Here is a 12,571-nt window from a genome sequence, read left to right on the forward strand (position 1 = left end):
AGATTGAGAGACTGAGACAAACGGAGAAACAGGGACAGACAGAGTGAGTCAGACAGAGAGAGACAAAGACTCAGACATACAAACACATACACAGCTCTGTGGAGAGAGAGAGAGAGGCAGAGACCGAGCGACACAGATACATTTCACAATTTCATTTTATTATCGGTTCAGAGTGACACATAGTTACAGAAAATTGTTGATTCAACCGATGAAAATCGGACATCACTGATCAGAATGGGAGGAAATCTGTGTTAAAATAAATAGAAACCAGGAGTGGGGAAGAACCCACGGTGGAAAACCCTTTGAAGTTTAAGGCCAACGACATAACCACTCGGTTATCCTGGCCCTGTGAGATCTTGGATTCTGTTTCTGTGACAAACTGGGCTTCAACCCCAACCCCACATACAAACACATGCACATAGTCTTTTAGTGAGCATTTACGAACATTTTGAGGAATATTGACACGGGGGCAACTCTCCTACTCTGTTTCGAGTAATGCTCTGGGACCTTTCATATCCAACCGAGGGTGCAGACGGAGCTTCAATTTAACATTTCATCCGAAAGTCAACTGCTTCAACATTGCAAAATTCCCCAAGTGCTGCACTTGAGTGTTAGCCAAGATGATATGCTCAAGTCCAAGGAGTGCGACTTGAAGACATAAACTCCTGATTCAGTCGAGAATGCTGCCACTGAACCAAAGCCGATACAAAAGTTCACAACCGTATTATTTTCCCCAAGTCTTTTTTATAAGTTCCAGGACATACCAAATTCATGGTGATGATTTCCACAGACAGTTGCACATACACAGAGACAAAAATAGAGATAGACAGACACAGAGACACAGATAACCAAAAATTTACACGCACCAACGGGCATGCACAGCTGCCTTAGACATCTCGAGGGATAGACAGGCTGAATCACTGTCGCAACTATGACTGATTGCTGCGATTTTTTAATCGGATGTATCGTGAATATTGCAGATGAATAAAAATGAGAACAAATGTCAGTGTTGAAAGGTGTGGGACGTTATTCCAATTATCACATCATCAGTTTGGTAGCGAACTGGTTAAATTGTGAAATGGAATGAAAAATGCTGAGAATCGTAGTCGGCAGGATTCGAACCTCCGCGGGAAAATCCCAATGGATTTCTAGTCCATCGCCTTAACCACTCCGCCACGACTACTGTGTCGCTGGCTTTTTAAACGTTACTCAGAAAAAACTCAGTCATCCATCTCTGTGCAGCAGATGGCCAAAGAATCCTGAAAAAGTCTCCGTTTGCTAAATATCTGGAAGAGGCAAACTCCTCTACCTGTATTTTCACAGTTCGATTTCGCTCTGGAATTTTTAATATGTATATACCAAGAAACAGAAGTAAAAATCAACATTTTGAAACATCTGCCTCCCCGTCGGGGAATTGAAACCCGGTCTCCCACGTGACAGGCGGGGATACTCACCACTATACTAACGAGGAACTGACGGATAGCTCCGCTGTCGGAGCAGGAATCGAGCTGTCAACAGAACTGGACACCATGAGAAGTCGACAGACACATTGAGAGACAGAGACAAACCGACAAACAGGGAGAGACAGACACCGAGATAGAGACAACGAGAGACAGAAAGTGTGAGACTGAGAAGGAGAGGCAGATTGGGTAAGAAAAAGACTCAAACACATACAGAGACAGAGATTTGTGTGTTTGATCTATTAAGAGAGAAAGGGAAAGAGTGAGAGAAAGACAATGATAAAGACAGTGACAAGGAGAGAGACAGATGGAGAGAAAGAGATAGAGACTAAAACAGAAAATGATGGAAATACTTCTCAGGTTAGAGGCAGGGACTAACAGAGACAGGCAAAGAAATGGACAGACCGAAATGATGGGAAAGAGAGAGCCAGTCAGACAAAGAATCTGAGAGAATCCCATTGGAACAGACGTGGGCACCGTGAGAAAGAGACAGATTGAGAGACTGAGACAAACGGAGAAACAGGGACAGACAGAGTGAGTCAGACAGAGAGAGACAAAGACTCAGACATACAAACACATACACAGCTCTGTGGAGAGAGAGAGTGAGGCAGAGACCGAGCGACACAGATACATTTCACAATTTCATTTCATTATCGGTTCAGAGTGACACATAGTTACAGAAAATTGTTGATTCAACCGATGAAAATCGGACATCACTGATCAGAATGGGAGGAAATCTGTGTTAAAATAAATAGAAACCAGGAGTGGGGAAGAACCCACGGTGGAAAACCCTTTGAAGTTTAAGGCCAACGACATAACCACTCGGTTATCCTGGCCCTGTGAGAGCTTGGATTCTGTTTCTGTGACAAACTGGGCTTCAACCCCAACCCCACATACAAACACATGCACATAGTCTTTTAGTGAGCATTTACGAACATTTTGAGGAATATTGACACGGGGGCAACTCTCCTACTCTGTTTCGAGTAATGCTCTGGGACCTTTCATATCCACCCGAGGGTGCAGACGGAGCTTCAATTTAACATTTCATCCGAAAGTCAACAGCTTCAACATTGCAAAATTTCCCAAGTGCTGCACTTGAGTGTTAGCCAAGATGATATGATCAAGTCCAAGGAGTGCGACTTGAACACACAAACTCCTGATTCAGTCGAGAATGCTGCCACTGAACCAAAGCCGATACAAAAGTTCACAACCGTATTATTTTCCCCAAGTCTTTTTTATAAGTTCCAGGACATACCAAATTCATGGTGATGATTTCCACAGACAGTTGCACATACACAGAGACAAAAATAGAGATAGACAGACACAGAGACACAGATAACCAAAAATTTACACGCACCAACGGGCATGCACAGCTGCCTTAGACATCTCGAGGGATAGACAGGCTGAATCAGTGTCGCAACTTTGACTGATTGTTGCGATTTTTTAATCGGATGTATCGTTAATATTGCAGATTAATAAAAATGAGAACAAATGTCAGTGTTGAAAGGTGTGGGACGTTATTCCAATTATCACATGATCAGTTTGGTAGAGAACTGGTTAAATTGTGAAATGGAATGAAAAATGCTGCGAATCGTAGTCGGCAGGTTTCGAACCTGCGCGGGAAAATCGCAATGGATTTCTAGTCCATCGCCTTAACCACTCCGCCACGACTACTGTGTCGCTGGCTTTTTAAACGTTACTCAGAAAAAACTCAGTCATCCATCTCTGTGCAGCAGACGGCCAAAGAATCCTGAAAAAGTCTCCGTTTGCAAAAAATCTGGAAGAGGCAAACTCCTCCACATGTATTTTCACAGTTCGATTTCGCTCTGGAATTTTTAATATGTATCTACCAAGAAACAGAAGTAAAAATCAACATTTTGAAACATCTGCCTCCCCGTCGGGGAATTGAACCCCGGTCTCCCGCGTGACAGGCGGGGATACTCACCACTATACTAACGAGGAACTGACGGACAGCTCTTCTGTCGGAGCAGGAATCGAGCTGTGAACCATGAGAAGTCGACAGACACATTGAGAGACAGAGACAAACCGACAAACAGGGAGAGACAGACACCGAGATAGAGACAACGAGAGGCAGAAAGTGTGAGACTGAGAAGGAGAGGCAGATTGGGTGAGAAAAAGACTCAAACACATACAGAGACAGAGATTTGTGTGTTTGATCTATTAAGAGAGAAAGGGAAAGAGTGAGAGAAAGACAATGATAAAGTCAGTGACAAGGAGAGAGACAGATAGAGAGAAAGAGATAGAGACTAAAACAGAAAATGATGGAAATACTTCTCAGGTTAGAGGCAGGGACTAACAGAGACAGGCAAAGAAATGGACAGACCGAAATGATGGGAAAGAGAGAGCCAGTCAGAAAAAGAATCTGAGAGAATCCCATTGGAACAGACGTGGGCACCGTGAGAAAGAGACAGATTGAGAGACTGAGACAAACGGAGAAACAGGGACAGACAGAGTGAGTCAGACTGAGAGAGACAAAGACTCAGACATACAAACACATACACAGCTCTGTGGAGAGAGAGAGAGAGGCAGAGACCGAGCGACACAGATACATTTCACAATTTCATTTCATTATCGGTTCAGAGTGACACATAGTTACAGAAAATTGTTGATTCAACCGATGAAAATCGGACATCACTGATCAGAATGGGAGGAAATCTGTGTTAAAATAAATAGAAACCAGGAGTGGGGAAGAACCCACGGTGGAAAACCCTTTGAAGTTTAAGGCCAACGACATAACCACTCGGTTATCCTGGCCCTGTGAGAGCTTGGATTCTGTCTCTGTGACAAACTGGGCTTCAACACCAACCCCACATACAAACACATGCACATAGTCTTTTAGTGAGCATTTACGAACATTTTGAGGAATATTGACACGGGGGCAACTCTCCTACTCTGTTTCGAGTAATGCTCTGGGACCTTTCATATCCACCCGAGGGTGCAGACGGAGCTTCAATTTAACATTTCATCCGAAAGTCAACAGCTTCAACATTGCAAAATTCCCCAAGTGCTGCACTTGAGTGTTAGCCAAGATGATATGCTCAAGTCCAAGGAGTGCGACTTGAACACACAAACTCCTGATTCAGTCGAGAATGCTGCCACTGAACCAAAGCCGATACAAAAGTTCACAACCGTATTATTTTCCCCACGTCTTTTTTATAAGTTCCAGGACATACCAAATTCATGGTGATGATTTCCACAGACAGTTGCACATACACAGAGACAAAAATAGAGATAGACAGACACAGAGACACAGATAACCAAAAATTTACACGCACCAACGGGCATGCACAGCTGCCTTAGACATCTCGAGGGATAGACAGGCTGAATCACTGTCGCAACTATGACTGATTGCTGCGATTTTTTAATCGGATGTATCGTGAATATTGCAGATTAATAAAAATGAGAACAAATGTCAGTGTTGAAAGGTGTGGGACGTTATTCCAATTATCACATGATCAGTTTGGTGGAGAACTGGTTAAATTGTGAAATGTATTGAAAAATGCTGCGAATCGTAGTCGGCAGGATTCGAACCTGCGCGGGAAAATCCCAATGGATTTCTAATCCATCGCCTTAAACACTCGGCCACGACTACTGTGTCGCTGGCTTTTTAAACGTTACTCAGAAAAAACTCAGTCATCCATCTCTGTGCAGCAGACGGCCAAAGAATCCTGAAAAAGTCTCCGTTTGCAAAAAATCTGGAAGAGGCAAACTCCTCCACATGTATTTTCACAGTTCGATTTCGCTCTGGAATTTTTAATATGTATCTACCAAGAAACAGAAGTAAAAATGAACATTTTGAAACATCTGTCTCCCCGTCGGGGAATTGAACCCCGGTCTCCCACGTGACAGGCGGGGATACTTACCACTATACTAACGAGGAACTGACGGATAGCTGCTCTGTCGGAGCAGGAATCGAGCTGTGAACAGAACTGGACACCATGAGAAGTCGACAGACACATTGAGAGACAGATACAAACGGACAAACAGGGAGAGACAGACACCGAGATAGAGACAACGAGAGACAGAAAGTGTGAGACTGAGAAGGAGAGGCAGATTGGGTGAGAAAAAGACTCAAACACATACAGAGACAGAGATTTGTGTGTTTGATCTATTAAGAGAGAAAGGGAAAGAGTGAGAGAAAGACAATGATAAAGACAGTGACAAGGAGAGAGACAGATAGAGAGAAAGAGATAGAGACTAAAACAGAAAATGATGGAAATACTTCTCAGGTTAGAGGCAGGGACTAACAGAGACAGGCAAAGAAATGGACAGACCGAAATGATGGGAAATAGAGAGCCAGTCAGACAAAGAATCTGAGAGAATCCCATTGGAACAGACGTGGGCACCGTGAGAAAGAGACAGATTGAGAGACTGAGACAAACGGAGAAACAGGGACAGACAGAGTGAGTCAGACTGAGAGAGACAAAGACTCAGACATACAAACACATACACAGCTCTGTGGAGAGAGAGAGAGAGGCAGAGACCGAGCGACACAGATACATTTCACAATTTCATTTCATTATCGGTTCAGAGTGACACATAGTTACAGAAAATTGTTGATTCAACCGATGAAAATCGGACATCACTGATCAGAATGGGAGGAAATCTGTGTTAAAATAAATAGAAACCAGGAGTGGGGAAGAACCCACGGTGGAAAACCCTTTGAAGTTTAAGGCCAACGACATAACCACTCGGTTATCCTGGCCCTGTGAGAGCTTGGATTCTGTCTCTGTGACAAACTGGGCTTCAACACCAACCCCACATACAAACACATGCACATAGTCTTTTAGTGAGCATTTACGAACATTTTGAGGAATATTGACACGGGGGCAACTCTCCTACTCTGTTTCGAGTAATGCTCTGGGACCTTTCATATCCACCCGAGGGTGCAGACGGAGCTTCAATTTAACATTTCATCCGAAAGTCAACAGCTTCAACATTGCAAAATTCCCCAAGTGCTGCACTTGAGTGTTAGCCAAGATGATATGCTCAAGTCCAAGGAGTGCGACTTGAACACACAAATTCCTGATTCAGTCGAGAATGCTGCCACTGAACCAAAGCCGATACAAAAGTTCACAACCGTATTATTTTCCCCACGTCTTTTTTATAAGTTCCAGGACATACCAAATTCATGGTGATGATTTCCACAGACAGTTGCACATACACAGAGACAAAAATAGAGATAGACAGACACAGAGACACAGATAACCAAAAATTTACACGCACCAACGGGCATGCACAGCTGCCTTAGACATCTCGAGGGATAGACAGGCTGAATCACTGTCGCAACTATGACTGATTGCTGCGATTTTTTAATCGGATGTATCGTGAATATTGCAGATTAATAAAAATGAGAACAAATGTCAGTGTTGAAAGGTGTGGGACGTTATTCCAATTATCACATGATCAGTTTGGTGGAGAACTGGTTAAATTGTGAAATGGAATGAAAAATGCTGCGAATCGTAGTCGGGAGGATTCGAACCTGCGCGGGAAAATCACAATGGATTTCTAGTCCATCGCCTTAACCACTCGGCCACGACTACTGTGTCGCTGGCTTTTTAAACGTTACTCAGAAAAAACTCAGTCATCCATCTCTGTGCAGCAGACGGCCAAAGAATCCTGAAAAAGTCTCCGTTTGCAAAAAATCTGGAAGAGGCAAACTCCTCCACATGTATTTTCACAGTTCGATTTCGCTCTGGAATTTTTAATATGTATCTACCAAGAAACAGAAGTAAAAATGAACATTTTGAAACATCTGCCTCCCCGTCGGGGAATTGAACCCTGGTCTCCCACGTGACAGGCGGGGATACTTACCACTATACTAACGAGGAACTGACGGATAGCTCCTCTGTCGGAGCAGGAATCGAGCTGTGAACAGAACTGGACACCATGAGAAGTCGACAGACACATTGAGAGACAGATACAAACGGACAAACAGGGAGAGACAGACACCGAGATAGAGACAACGAGAGACAGAAAGTGTGAGACTGAGAAGGAGAGGCAGATTGGGTGAGAAAAAGACTCAAACACATACAGAGACAGAGATTTGTGTATTTGATCTATTAAGAGAGAAAGGGAAAGAGTGAGAGAAAGACAATGATAAAGACAGTGACAAGGAGAGAGACAGATAGAGAGAAAGAGATAGAGACTAAAACAGAAAATGATGGAAATACTTCTCAGGTTAGAGGCAGGGACTAACAGAGACAGGCAAAGAAATGGACAGACCGAAATGATGGGAAAGAGAGAGCCAGTCAGACAAAGAATCTGAGAGAATCCCATTGGAACAGACGTGGGCACCGTGAGAAAGAGACAGATTGAGAGACTGAGACAAACGGAGAAACAGGGACAGACAGAGTGAGTCAGACTGAGAGAGACAAAGACTCAGACATACAAACACATACACAGCTCTGTGGAGAGAGAGAGAGAGGCAGAGACCGAGCGACACAGATTCATTTCACAATTTCATTTCATTATCGGTTCAGAGTGACACATAGTTACAGAAAATTGTTGATTCAACCGATGAAAATCGGACATCACTGATCAGAATGGGAGGAAATCTGTGTTAAAATAAATAGAAACCAGGAGTGGGGAAGAACCCACGGTGGAAAACCCTTTGAAGTTTAAGGCCAACGACATAACCACTCGGTTATCCTGGCCCTGTGAGAGCTTGGATTCTGTCTCTGTGACAAACTGGGCTTCAACACCAACCCCACATACAAACACATGCACATAGTCTTTTAGTGAGCATTTACGAACATTTTGAGGAATATTGACACGGGGGCAACTCTCCTACTCTGTTTCGAGTAATGCTCTGGGACCTTTCATATCCACCCGAGGGTGCAGACGGAGCTTCAATTTAACATTTCATCCGAAAGTCAACAGCTTCAACATTGCAAAATTCCCCAAGTGCTGCACTTGAGTGTTAGCCAAGATGATATGCTCAAGTCCAAGGAGTGCGACTTGAAGACACAAACTCCTGATTCAGTCGAGAATGCTGCCACTGAACCAAAGCCGATACAAAAGTTCACAACCGTATTATTTTCCCCAAGTCTTTTTTATAAGTTCCAGGACATACCAAATTCATGGTGATGATTTCCACAGACAGTTGCACATACACAGAGACAAAAATAGAGATAGACAGACAAAGAGAAACAGATAACCAAAAATTTACACGCACCAACGGGCATGCACAGCTGCCTTAGACATCTCGAGGGATAGACAGGCTGAATCACTGTCGCAACTATGACTGATTGCTGCGATTTTTTAATCGGATGTATCGTGAATATTGCAGATTAATAAAAATGAGAACAAATGTCAGTGTTGAAAGGTGTGGGACGTTATTCCAATTATCACATGATCAGTTTGGTCGCGAACTGGTTAAATTGTGAAATGGAATGAAAAATGCTGCGAATCGTAGTCGGCAGGATTCGAACCTGCGCGGGAAAATCCCAATGGATTTCTAATCCATCGCCTTAACCACTCGGCCACGACTACTGTGTCGCTGGCTTTTTAAACGTTACTCAGAAAAAACTCAGTCATCCATCTCTGTGCAGCAGACGGCCAAAGAATCCTGAAAAAGTCTCCGTTTGCTAAAAATCTGGAAGAGGCAAACTCCTCTACCTGTATTTTCACAGTTCGATTTCGCTCTGGAATTTTTAATATGTATCTACCAAGAAACAGAAGTAAAAATGAACATTTTGAAACATCTGCCTCCCCGTCGGGGAATTGAACCCCGGTCTCCCACGTGACAGGCGGGGATACTTACCACTATACTAACGAGGAACTGACGGATAGCTCCTCTGTCGGAGCAGGAATCGAGCTGTGAACAGAACTGGACACCATGAGAAGTCGACAGACACATTGAGAGACAGATACAAACGGACAAACAGGGAGAGACAGACACCGAGATAGAGACAACGAGAGACAGAAAGTGTGAGACTGAGAAGGAGAGGCAGATTGGGTGAGAAAAAGACTCAAACACATACAGAGACAGAGATTTGTGTGTTTGATCTATTAAGAGAGAAAGGGAAAGAGTGAGAGAAAGACAATGATAAAGACAGTGACAAGGAGAGAGACAGATAGAGAGAAAGAGATAGAGACTAAAACAGAAAATGATGGAAATACTTCTCAGGTTAGAGGCAGGGACTAACAGAGACAGGCAAAGAAATGGACAGACCGAAATGATGGGAAAGAGAGAGCCAGTCAGACAAAGAATCTGAGAGAATCCCATTGGAACAGACGTGGGCACCGTGAGAAAGAGACAGATTGAGAGACTGAGACAAACGGAGAAACAGGGACAGACAGAGTGAGTCAGACTGAGAGAGACAAAGACTCAGACATACAAACACATACACAGCTCTGTGGAGAGAGAGAGAGAGGCAGAGACCGAGCGACACAGATTCATTTCACAATTTCATTTCATTATCGGTTCAGAGTGACACATAGTTACAGAAAATTGTTGATTCAACCGATGAAAATCGGACATCACTGATCAGAATGGGAGGAAATCTGTGTTAAAATAAATAGAAACCAGGAGTGGGGAAGAACCCACGGTGGAAAACCCTTTGAAGTTTAAGGCCAACGACATAACCACTCGGTTATCCTGGCCCTGTGAGAGCTTGGATTCTGTCTCTGTGACAAACTGGGCTTCAACACCAACCCCACATACAAACACATGCACATAGTCTTTTAGTGAGCATTTACGAACATTTTGAGGAATATTGACACGGGGGCAACTCTCCTACTCTGTTTCGAGTAATGCTCTGGGACCTTTCATATCCACCCGAGGGTGCAGACGGAGCTTCAATTTAACATTTCATCCGAAAGTCAACAGCTTCAACATTGCAAAATTCCCCAAGTGCTGCACTTGAGTGTTAGCCAAGATGATATGCTCAAGTCCAAGGAGTGCGACTTGAAGACACAAACTCCTGATTCAGTCGAGAATGCTGCCACTGAACCAAAGCCGATACAAAAGTTCACAACCGTATTATTTTCCCCAAGTCTTTTTTATAAGTTCCAGGACATACCAAATTCATGGTGATGATTTCCACAGACAGTTGCACATACACAGAGACAAAAATAGAGATAGACAGACAAAGAGAAACAGATAACCAAAAATTTACACGCACCAACGGGCATGCACAGCTGCCTTAGACATCTCGAGGGATAGACAGGCTGAATCACTGTCGCAACTATGACTGATTGCTGCGATTTTTTAATCGGATGTATCGTGAATATTGCAGATTAATAAAAATGAGAACAAATGTCAGTGTTGAAAGGTGTGGGACGTTATTCCAATTATCACATGATCAGTTTGGTCGCGAACTGGTTAAATTGTGAAATGGAATGAAAAATGCTGCGAATCGTAGTCGGCAGGATTCGAACCTGCGCGGGAAAATCCCAATGGATTTCTAATCCATCGCCTTAACCACTCGGCCACGACTACTGTGTCGCTGGCTTTTTAAACGTTACTCAGAAAAAACTCAGTCATCCATCTCTGTGCAGCAGACGGCCAAAGAATCCTGAAAAAGTCTCCGTTTGCTAAAAATCTGGAAGAGGCAAACTCCTCTACCTGTATTTTCACAGTTCGATTTCGCTCTGGAATTTTTAATATGTATCTGAGAAGAAACAGAAGTAAAAATCAACATTTTGAAACATCTGCCTCCCCGTCGGGGAATTGAAACCCGGTCTCCCGCGTGACAGACGGGGATACTCACCACTATACTAACGAGGAACTGACGGATAGCTCCGCTGTCGGAGCAGGAATCGAGCTGTGAACAGAACTGGACACCATGAGAAGTCGACAGACACATTGAGAGACAGAGACAAACCGACAAACAGGGAGAGACAGACACCGAGATAGACACAACGAGAGACAGAAAGTGTGAGACTGAGAAGGAGAGGCAGATTGGGTGAGAAAAAGACTCAAACACATACAGAGACAGAGATTTGTGTGTTTGATCTATTAAGAGAGAAAGGGAAAGAGTGAGAGAAAGAAAATGATAAAGACAGTGACAAGGAGAGAGACAGATAGAGAGAAAGAGATAGAGACTAATACAGAAAATGATGGAAATACTTCTCAGGTTAGAGGCAGGGACTAACAGAGACAGGCAAAGAAATGGACAGACCGAAATGATGGGAAAGAGAGAGCCAGTCAGACAAAGAATCTGAGAGAATCCCATTGGAACAGACGTGGGCACCGTGAGAAAGAGACAGATTGAGAGACTGAGACAAACGGAGAAACAGGGACAGACAGAGTGAGTCAGACAGAGAGAGACAAAGACTCAGACATACAAACACATACACAGCTCTGTGGAGAGAGAGAGAGAGGCAGAGACCGAGCGACACAGATACATTTCACAATTTCATTTTATTATCGGTTCAGAGTGACACATAGTTACAGAAAATTGTTGATTCAACCGATGAAAATCGGACATCACTGATCAGAATGGGAGGAAATCTGTGTTAAAATAAATAGAAACCAGGAGTGGGGAAGAACCCACGGTGGAAAACCCTTTGAAGTTTAAGGCCAACGACATAACCACTCGGTTATCCTGGCCCTGTGAGAGCTTGGATTCTGTTTCTGTGACAAACTGGGCTTCAACCCCAACCCCACATACAAACACATGCACATAGTCTTTTAGTGAGCATTTACGAACATTTTGAGGAATATTGACACGGGGGCAACTCTCCTACTCTGTTTCGAGTAATGCTCTGGGACCTTTCATATCCACCCGAGGGTGCAGACGGAGCTTCAATTTAACATTTCATCCGAAAGTCAACAGCTTCAACATTGCAAAATTCCCCAAGTGCTGCACTTGAGTGTTAGCCAAGATGATATGCTCAAGTCCAAGGAGTGCGACTTGAAGACATAAACTCCTGATTCAGTCGAGAATGCTGCCACTGAACCAAAGCCGATACAAAAGTTCACAACCGTATTATTTTCCCCAAGTCTTTTTTATAAGTTCCAGGACATACCAAATTCATGGTGATGATTTCCACAGACAGTTGCACATACACAGAGACAAAAATAGAGATAGACAGACACAGAGACACAGATAACCAAAAATTTACACGCACCAACGGGCATG

General features: G+C 43.6%; 6 non-coding genes across 6 annotated transcripts; all 6 read right to left on the minus strand.

Annotated features, from left to right (window-relative positions):
- Positions 1 to 3,350: 3,350 nt before the first annotated feature.
- Positions 3,351 to 3,422, minus strand: trnad-guc (transfer RNA aspartic acid (anticodon GUC)). Its single transcript has one exon. It is a non-coding gene; the product is annotated as a tRNA-Asp (tRNA).
- Positions 3,423 to 4,991: 1,569 nt separating this feature from the next.
- trnas-aga (transfer RNA serine (anticodon AGA)) lies at positions 4,992 to 5,073 on the minus strand. The gene has a single exon. It is a non-coding gene; the product is annotated as a tRNA-Ser (tRNA).
- A 216-nt stretch (positions 5,074 to 5,289) lies between these two features.
- Positions 5,290 to 5,361, minus strand: trnad-guc (transfer RNA aspartic acid (anticodon GUC)). The gene has a single exon. It is a non-coding gene; the product is annotated as a tRNA-Asp (tRNA).
- Positions 5,362 to 8,893: 3,532 nt separating this feature from the next.
- Positions 8,894 to 8,975, minus strand: trnas-aga (transfer RNA serine (anticodon AGA)). The gene has a single exon. It is a non-coding gene; the product is annotated as a tRNA-Ser (tRNA).
- A 216-nt stretch (positions 8,976 to 9,191) lies between these two features.
- trnad-guc (transfer RNA aspartic acid (anticodon GUC)) lies at positions 9,192 to 9,263 on the minus strand. The gene has a single exon. It is a non-coding gene; the product is annotated as a tRNA-Asp (tRNA).
- Positions 9,264 to 10,844: 1,581 nt separating this feature from the next.
- trnas-aga (transfer RNA serine (anticodon AGA)) lies at positions 10,845 to 10,926 on the minus strand. The gene has a single exon. It is a non-coding gene; the product is annotated as a tRNA-Ser (tRNA).
- Between the last annotated feature and the right edge of the window lie 1,645 nt (positions 10,927 to 12,571).

Source organism: Pristiophorus japonicus, chromosome 23 (assembly GCF_044704955.1).
Source record: "Pristiophorus japonicus isolate sPriJap1 chromosome 23, sPriJap1.hap1, whole genome shotgun sequence".
In the NCBI taxonomy this organism is placed as follows: domain Eukaryota; kingdom Metazoa; phylum Chordata; class Chondrichthyes; family Pristiophoridae; genus Pristiophorus; species Pristiophorus japonicus.